This window comes from Aythya ferina, assembly GCF_964211825.1.
Source record: "Aythya ferina genome assembly, chromosome: 3".
NCBI lineage: Eukaryota > Metazoa > Chordata > Aves > Anseriformes > Anatidae > Aythya > Aythya ferina.
Window position 1 is genome coordinate 90,686,561 of NC_140298.1, and position 7,962 is coordinate 90,694,522.

Below are 7,962 nucleotides of genomic sequence, written 5' to 3' on the forward strand. Positions count from 1 at the left end.
TGGTCATGTTGGCCCAGCGTGAGACAGGAATGCAGGATGTTGATACACTAGTTTAGCAACTTATCAGGAGATGGTTACATGAACTTTGCAGCAGTGTCTTTGAACAAAAGAGGCAACTGAGATGCAGAAGGAGAGAAGGGGAGGGGGTTCTCTTTTTTGTTACATTAAGCAAAAGAATTTTCATAGTGTCTAGCCAAGTATTATACATCTTACTTCAGCAGGGAGCTTTTGCAACTCTTGCTCCTCAAACGGAACTCCTTGTTTTATAATACAAAAGACAATGAACAAACATTTATTGTGTATTACAATCCCTCCTTTTTCTTTTAGTTACTCATTTTGTTCATTGAAGCTCTGCAATGCCCGGCTATTAAGAACTAATGTTTCCTCGATTCCTTCGTTGGTACTTATTGGCTCATATTTGGCATGTATGAGCATTAGATGTGCCGCTTCTAAACATCCCTTTACAATCGCAATCAATTTATTAAAAATATATGGTCCAAAAGTTATTGCTATTTTTAATAACAACAAAGGTCCTGCTATTGTTGATAATAAAGTAGTAAGCCAAGGTGAATAATTAAACCAAGATTCGTACCAGCTCTGTTGGGCTTCATTCTCCTGTTTCCTTTTTTCCAACCCTTCCCTGGGTCTTGCCATTGTATCTCTTACCACTCCAGTGTGATCAGCATACACAGCATTCCTCTTTCAGGGCTGCAAACAGCCCATCCTGTTGAAAATTACCAAATCTAATCCCCTACGATTTTGTAACACTACCTCTGAAGTGACCTGATAGATTTTCCAGGGCCGAGATGGATTGTTCAGTTTGGGTCAGGTCCTCGTCCACAGCAACGCGTAAGGAAGTAAATTCTTGATTTTGTTTAACCAATGAGGCTACCCTGGTCCCCACTCTAGCTCCTCCCAGGATTATTAGGGTGGCCAAAGTTAGAGCCGTGAATGGTTCCCGTCTTTCCAGATGATAACTTGCCACTGTGTGCTGGGTATACATACAATCCTCAGGGTGGTATAGAATCCTTGGTATAATTATCACCTGTATACAAAAATCACGAGACGCATTAAAGAGTTTTAGTGATAGACAAAGAGTTACGCCCACTCATGAACAAACCCACCTAGCGTTGTTGGCTGGGATTAGCCACTCGGTTGATTGTTTTCCATTCTCCATGGTATTACACAGATGACACTTCCCACTAGGAACCGTGCCCACACACCTACCACCTCCAGTGACTTGTGTTAGTGTTACCCTTATGTCTTTTCCCCAACTGCAATGTAGAGGGCTGTTCTTGTTTGTGCAGGTGGGCTCCCCAGGATCCCCAATAGCATCATAATATGAAGGCCTTATACTAAAGCATAATCAACAGTGTTTTGTTACATTTGGGCTTGTTTTGTTTAATAATTGGTAGCTGGCATTCATGACCCCCCCCATATGTTATTCTCAACTATGTTATCATTCTCAGCTTTACCTGAGCTTGTAGGGCTGCCGAGGGTTGGCACTGTAGTATTTTCCACAGGCTGGATTCCCTGGACATTTTCTGACAATACCTCATTTGTTCCTACTGCCTGGGGCCTATCAGCATCCTCCTTTTTATTAGTATGAGTCCTCCCCTATCTGTTCTGTGTTCGTAAAATCTGACATTTTCCTAGTACCCAGCTAGTATCGTCCAAGTTTGTTATATTTATATATAGAACCTTGCAAATTTCTTTATTTCCATGGAAGGTTCCTGTATACCCTATACCATGCCCTTGCCACCTGTAACGGGGATCCACTTGTCAGTTACAACCTTGCGGCCCATATCCCACTTGTAAGAATTTATTCCGACCAGCCCCGAGTGTCCAGTCCGTAGCAATGGTTTCACACCCCCAGTATGCACAATAATATGCGTTTGGATAATTACAGTACCCCTTTCCTGGGTTAGAACTTGGGCAGAAATAAAATCCTGATAGGTTAAAGCATGGCTGCACTGACACCAGGTCACATAATGTGATGCGGAAACTGGGAGCACCCGCTGTCGTTGTTTGCTGGATGATGAATTGATCCTCCCATCTGATTAAGCTCCATTTAAAAGGCTGGTGGGGATGCGCAGACCCATAGCTGACCAAAACGATGATACTGACTCCCATGTATCGTAGGAGGTGGTCGGAGCCCATCTAAATTATCGGCCCCTCAGTCCCCCACCGTTTTCACTTCTCTGCCTCGCTTGTCAGTTCGGTTGTAGCGAACTACAAGGTATCGGTTCTTCTTGGCAGCAGCAGTGTTCTTCAGGGGAACCTACTAGGGAGCCTTCGAAACAGGGCCTCCTCCCCTTCCCACGATACACAGATAATACACAATACTTATCGAGTCCGTCTTAGCGTCAGCTTCAAGTCGTCAGGGCCTGGAGCTGCCTCCCATTTACGTTCCCGGATTGGTCCTTTCACTCGGCCGGCATGCGTCCATCCTTTCTCCGCAGTTCGAATAGCCGTTTCTGTGGTAAGCAAAACAACATAGGGGCCTTCCCCATCGTGGTGTTAAAGAAGTCTCTTTCCAAGTCTTAATTAGAATTGAGGGTGATCAAGTGGCAATTCCGAGTCATAGGGCATACCATATAGCATTTCAAAAGGAGAAATTCCTATACCAGTTCTGGGCTGTGTCCATATGTTTAACAGTGCAAGAGGTAAGCATTTTACCCAAGAAGCCTTAGTTTCCAGCACAAGTTTTGTTAGTTGTTTCTTAATTTCACCATTCATTTGCTCTACCTTTCCAGAAGAGGAGGGGTGCCAGGGGCTGTGAAAATCCCACTCAATCTCTAAGGCCTGCTTTAATCCTTGCAGTAAAGCTTTACACCCATTCAGTCACGTGGTCGATTAGGACAAACAAGTAACTCAGTAAAATCTACCTGTATACTTTGGAAAGGTCAAAGCCCTGGCTCCCGTCCCCCTCTAGATAGGTTACAGAAGACCTTTTTATTTATCCTTTGACATATAGTACATCCTCTGCATGTGTGCTTCCCTAAAGTATATATTCCTACACAGACATGTTTTCTTAGAACAACATCACACATTGCTTGCACCTCCCAATGATTCTTCTGATGTAAAACAGTTATTTGCCTCATTATCACTTTATTCAGCATTTCTCTCCCATCAGGGAGTATCGATTTTCCTTAAAATGATCCACATATTTATAACATTAATACCTCCTTGGGAGGTTGTAATTGCTCCAAAATCTTTTTTAGAATTTATCCAAATAGATAGGTGTCCCTGTAAACCCCTAAAGTAAAATTGTCCACCTATATTGTTGCTTCCGCCCCCATTTCAGGGTCTTTCCAGTCAGAGGTGAATATACGTTTGCTCTCAGGGCCTGAGAGCACTCCATTAATAACACTGTTATTCCAGTCTAACAATTTACTAGTTGAATGCCCAATTTAATCATCAAATCCCTTCCCAACAAGTTAGTTTCCGCCTTGGATACATACAATAATTGCCCAGTGATCATTTTATCCCCTGGTCTCAGCTTAGTATCCCCCAAAAGTGGCACTGTTATCCCAGTCCCTTCTACCCCCATCACATTTAGGGTTTCATTAGTTAATTTAATCCCTGATACTTTACAAGTCAGTAATGACTTAGCTGCTCCAGTGTATTGGGTTTGATGGCAAGGTTTGAGGGTGTGTGAGGGGTGTGGGGGTGGGAAACTGCAGTGGCAGCCCCCGTGAAAAACAAAACAAAACAAAAACAGAAACCTCCCCGTGGTAGATAAGGGACAATTTCATCTGGCCCTAAAGGGGCCCACTGCTGCCCAGAGCCAAGCCATAGCAACATAGTCCGTGCCTCTGTGAGAGCACATCCACGAAAACAAACAAACAAACAAACAAAAACCTGCTGCTCAACAGCAGCTGGGAGAGCGAGAAACCCCCCCGAAGACACCAAAGTCAGTGCAGAAGGAGGGGGAGGAGGCGCTCCAGGCGCTGGAGCCGAAGCCCCCCTGCGGCCGCTGGAGAGGCCCCTGGTGGAGCAGGCTGTTCCCCCCTCCCTGATGCTTGGGAAACTGAACAAACACCACAACAAATATGCAAATATACCAAAACTTCTAGACTGTTACTTAGATAATACCTACATCACCTTTCCCTGCTCATTCAACTTCGAATACCTTTAACACTTTCCACAAACCTTTTAACACTTCCTTTATCTTTCTCTAGCCTTTACTTTTCTAATGCCGACATCAAAGGCTCAGTCAGGGGCCAACTTAATTCCATACCTTTTCCCTCCAAGATGCTGAAACAACATCAATATACAACATTTCATCCTGTTTTCCTTCTCTCCACAAAAACATTGACTGTAATATGGTGTTATAATTAGTAGTTCCATTTAGGGGCCACTCCGCTCCATCCTCTAGTTTATAAAGTGGCCACCACTGATTACAATATTTGATAAGAGTTCTTTTACTTTCTGTACCCTCTCACCCCACTATATCCCTCCAATGTGTTAGTATACATCCTAGGAGGCTTTTCCTCGGGATTTCTTTGCTTTGAACTTTTCCTATTGTAATCTACAGTGGTTAATATTCCACCGTTTTCCTAGAAGCTCTTTACTAGTCAATCCCAATCCCTCCAAAATCCACAATATACAGATACACAAGTAAAAACAGACCACTGTAAATTAACTGCCTGTAGACAATTACACTGGGGACATTTAAACCTGATGAGCCGATAATATGCCTGGGCAAATTTTGTTCCCTTAGACATACACCTCAATGGCAGTTCTTATATTTACATATTAACATATGTATAAAAGAACACTTTAACAAAAATGCCAGGGCTTTTATATATACAATATACAATGTACAGTTATTATTCCAGTTAGAATTATTCCTCAGCAGCTGCAAACATTATGCCAGTTGCCATTAAAGATCACTTACCCTCCTCCTGTCTCTTTCTTAAAATCTCAGACGTCCCCGGAGTTAATGGGGACTGCCACATATTCCTAGTCACTGGTCCCTGAGTGCTAGAATCAGAGTTGCTATCAGAGTCTCCCCGGGGTTGCAGATTAGGAAGCCCGGGAGTTGGAGGGGCTGCAGGTGGGGATGGTGGAATATAGGGAGGCAGTGGAGCTGGAATCTCTAATTCTCGGTTTATCTTGTGCCTCCCATCCCCTCCTTTTTCTTTTAGAGGATATAAATTGGCTCGAGTTTCCGAGCTGATCCACAAATGTGCATATTCACTTTCTTCCAAACTAAAAGGTTCTTTTGAGTTTACATAAATATTTAGGGCCTGGCAAACCCAATCTTCAAAGGACCCAAATACAGGCCAGTAAAGGTGGTCTCCTCAAATCTGTTTACCACCCCAAACTTCAACACAATAATGTATCATTTTTACTTTATTCCTTCCCCGCCTAAAAGGGGAATCCTCCCAATTTTTAATCATTAATCCCGGGGTAACCTAACATCAGACGTTACCCCGCCCATGGGACCAGAAGGCTTACTCTTCTTCTGTCCCATCTTCTGGAGCGCCTTCACACACACACACAAATCGCTTCCCCCTTTTCGTGGCCCAGTCCCTCGCGGGATGTGGGAACTGCACTACCGAGGGGTCCGCACTCGCTTCGTCCGCAATTGGACGTCTCACAGCGACACGCTCCAGGATACCCAACCCCAACCGAACGGATCACCGGCCTATACTTACTCACTCCTGAGTCTTCGTTCGGTCTTCGTGCACAAAGATTACTAGGGGTTGCCGGCTTTATTTGCTTGCTGCCGAATTTAGGGTTCGTCGGTGAAGGATTTGAATGAAAGCAGTCCTAGCGAAGGCCGCTGAAATCAGCGGGGCGCCCCCTCCGAAGGTCTTTCAATCAGATTGCCTTCATCCGAGTCACGGCACCAAATTTGTTATAAGTTGCCCCCTTAATTAATTTTCAGAGAGCATTGCATTAATAATAGAAAGGAATTTAATGAGTAAGCAACAGAAAGCAAAACAGCGCTGGGCGGCCGGGGAGTCTCGGCTCCACCAACGGCGCGCACCTCACCCCCGCCAGGGTCCCTTTTTATATCTTGGTAATTCTGGGATTACGCAGCACATCCTGGTATATTCTGCGACTGCGCGCACTGTTGCTAGGGGGTCGTCTCTGTCCCTCTGGTGGTCGTGAAGATGAAGGCCGTAGTCTTCCTCCGCGCTGTGGTTCAACTTCTTTTTTTTTATTTGGTCATGTTGGCCCAGCGTGAGACAGGAATGCAGGATGTTGATACACTAGTTTAGCAACTTATCAGGAGATGGTTACATGAACTTTGCAGCAGTGTCTTTGAACAAAAGAGGCAACTGAGATGCAGAAGGAGAGAAGGGGAGGGGGTTCTCTTTTTTGTTACATTAAGCAAAAGAATTTTCATAGTGTCTAGCCAAGTATTATACATCTTACTTCAGCAGGGAGCTTTTGCAACTCCTGCTCCTCAAACGGAACTCCTTGTTTTATAATACAAAAGACAATGAACAAACATTTATTGTGTATTACAAATACCATTAGTCCTCTCTTTGCTGCAGGTGTTAGGACTACACAGGCACATTGCTTCATTTTTCAACTTGGTTTCTACCAAGATGTCTGCAGAACTGCTTTCCAGCTGGGTGATTCCCAGCATGTCCTGGTGCCTGGTACTGTTCCTCTCCACATGCAGGACTTAGGATTTCTCCTCATTGAACATCATGAGGTTCTTGACAGCCCAATCCTCCAGACTGCTCAGGTCCCTCTGGATGACAGCACAACCCTCCAGTGTAGCAGCCACTCCGCCCAGTTCTGTGTCACATGCAAACTTTTTCCATCATCCAGGTCATTAATGAAGGACTGAACAGGACTGTACCCAGTATTGACCATTCTGAATTAATAGTTACCAACCTTCAACTAGAGTTATTGCCACTGATCTCCACCCTCTGGCAGGCCTGCCACTGATCTCCACCCACCAGGCCTGCCATTCATCCATTTCTTTGTCCACTTCACTTTCTGCTTATCCAGCCCATATATCAACAGCTTATCTATGAAGATTATTTTACAGCAATGTCAAAGGCCTTACTGAAGTCCAAGTGACAATATCCACTGTATCCATCATGCTGATCATTTCTTCACAGAAGCTTATCAGGTTGGTCAGGTATGACTTTTCCTTGGTGAATCGTAGCTGACTGCTCGTGATGATTTTCTTCTTTTTCATATGCCTGGAAATGGTTTCCAGGATTAGCTCTTCCATCACTTTCACAGGGATCAAGGTGAGTCTGACTGGCCTTTATTTCTTTTGGTCCTCTTTTTTGCTCTTTTTGAAGATAGGAGTGACATTTGCTTTTGTCCAGTCTCTGGGAACTTCTCCCAGTAGCTACAATAAAGCAAAGATTATAGAAAGTGGTCTCACAATCACATCTGCCAGCTCACTCAGCACTTGGGGTGTCTTGGTTTCAGTTAGGACAGAGTTAATTTTCTTCCTAGTAGCTGGTAGAATGCTATGTTTTGGCTTAGGATGAGAAGAGTGCTGATAACACCCCGATGTTTTAATTGTTGGAGAGCAGTGCTTACACCAAGCCAAGGACATCTCAGCTTCTCGCTCTGTCCTTCCAACAGGCAGGCTGGGGGTGCAGCAGGAGCTGGGAGGGGACAGACCCAGGACAGCTGACCCAAACTAGCCAAAGGGGATATTCCATACCATCTGACATCATGCTAAACAATATATAGGGGTGGCTAGCTGGGGGGAGGAGGGCTGGACTGCTCAGGGTTAGGCTGGGCATTAGGCAGCTGGTGGTGAGCAATTGCATTGTGCATCACTTGTTTCGTACACATTAGTAGTAGTAGTAGTACTATTATCATCATTATTGTTATTAATATTATTATTGTTATTATTATTTTCCTGTCTCATTAAACTGTCTTTATCTCAACTCATGGGCTTCACTTTCCTGTTTCTCTCCCCCATCCCAGAGAGGGAGGGGGAGGGTGAGCGAACGGCTGTGTGGT

At 44.5% G+C, this 7,962-nt stretch overlaps 1 long non-coding RNA gene across 1 annotated transcript; it reads right to left on the reverse strand.

The window, feature by feature from the left end:
• Nucleotides 1-647: 647 nt before the first annotated feature.
• On the reverse strand, nt 648-6,036 carry LOC311433595. Its single transcript, XR_014690845.1, has 2 exons — nt 5,667-6,036; nt 648-1,045 (listed from the first exon to the last, which is right to left on the reverse strand). It is a non-coding gene; the product is annotated as an uncharacterized lncRNA (long non-coding RNA).
• Between the last annotated feature and the right edge of the window lie 1,926 nt (nt 6,037-7,962).